At 35.2% G+C, this 1,578-nt stretch overlaps 1 long non-coding RNA gene across 1 annotated transcript in view; it reads right to left on the bottom strand.

The window, feature by feature from the left end:
- Positions 1 to 1,048: 1,048 nt before the first annotated feature.
- LOC116691733 (uncharacterized) overlaps positions 1,049 to 1,578 on the bottom strand; it is a 20,981-nt gene continuing 20,451 nt past the window's right edge. The window contains exon 3 of the long non-coding RNA XR_004332540.1: positions 1,049 to 1,323. This is a non-coding gene — a long non-coding RNA (uncharacterized LOC116691733). The remainder of the gene's footprint in view (positions 1,324 to 1,578) is intronic.

The raw sequence follows: 1,578 nt of genomic DNA on the forward strand, positions 1-1,578 counted from the left end.
TGTGTTTTTGTTTTTTGCTGTTATTGAAGAAAATGCTGCTGCTCTAATAACAAAATGTCCCCGTTGTGGGATGAATAAAGTATAATCTAATCTAATCTATTCTAATCTAATCTAACACAGAGCAGACACTCGTAACAAGCACCATGTATGGAAAGTGCAAAATGGAAAAGTGAGTCACATGAGCACAATGAGCTAACGCTGAGGATTTTTTAAATATTGTTGCATCGTTCAGTCATGAGCTGCTTAAGATATTGATGTTGTAATTCTACACATTTTAGAATGTGGACAATCAGTGATGACCAGCACCACACATTTCCAAAATAACCAGATAATTAGCACCTCTCTAAAACATTATCAACATGTTACATCATTCCCATCAACTCATGTACGTACTAAAGGAAAAATGGTGACAGATTCTGCAAGAGTTCCGAGATTTGTCCGTCACTTCAAGTTATTTTATAAGGTGCATTCTGTTCCAAATGTTTATCAGGTACACTTTGCTCCAGTAATTCTGAAAATGTCTTATCATGCACATGCCAGACCGATGGGAGCGAGGCCATCCCAGGCTACAGGACATTTCATTCTTATACAATATATTCTTCTACAGTAGCCTTCCAAGCTTAATATTAAAATTACATACATATACTGTATGTAAGAAATATGGTTCAATTTAAACTAACTAAATAGATAGTTTTAAGTTTCTGAAATTGTAGCTGTGCGTAAAATGGGCCATTCCAGTGCGCAATGTTACATCTTCCTACTTTGAAATCAAAATTGAGTTTTGGTCATTTAAATAAAGATTTAATTGAGAATTTGAGATGTAACTGGTGTTATGGCGAAAGTAGAGGGGGAGGTGGAAAACTACCGCATCAAACTTGTGAGATCTGTGAGATCGTGGCTGCGTTTCACTAGTTTTTCCAACATGCCATCCTACACTTCCCATCAGCCCTTGGTATAATGTCCAGCCCAAACTATAAGGATCGATGTAGCGCTAGGCCTACTGCTTTAAGTGCGATTTTGTTATTCATATGTTTTTTTTAATCTAATAATTAATTATTGCATTCTATCCCCGTTTTATGTTAATTTTATGTCTGATTTGTCATGCAATTTCCTTATTGTACAGTAGGTCTATTTCCTGTATGAAAGGGGCAATACAAATATTATTTCTAAATAGTATTACCGCTTTTTACACATCATAAATACCTGCAGACTCATTTCAATGAGACTTGGTAATCAGCTGCATGAGTTTCAGATTTAGAAATGTGTGATCTGTATCATAATTTATCATATTAATGCTTACATCTCTCAAAAACAGAATGTCCTCTGTTAGCAATAAATAAATCACACGTACAACTATCTAGTGAACAAAATGTATAAAGTAATTGACATCAGGTATATTACATGTTACAGAAAAATATTAAGCCAACAATGAGAAAACTATACATTTAAAATGTTGGCCTATATTTTCACCTAATCGTGGATGTATTTTCTTGCACCAAATGCATTAATGCAATGCATTGTGGGTGACATCAAGGTATCAAGGTCTGCAGTGACCATCGTTGTTCCCCGCTCCCTCGA

The sequence above is a fragment of the Etheostoma spectabile genome, chromosome 6 (assembly GCF_008692095.1).
Source record: "Etheostoma spectabile isolate EspeVRDwgs_2016 chromosome 6, UIUC_Espe_1.0, whole genome shotgun sequence".
NCBI lineage: Eukaryota > Metazoa > Chordata > Actinopteri > Perciformes > Percidae > Etheostoma > Etheostoma spectabile.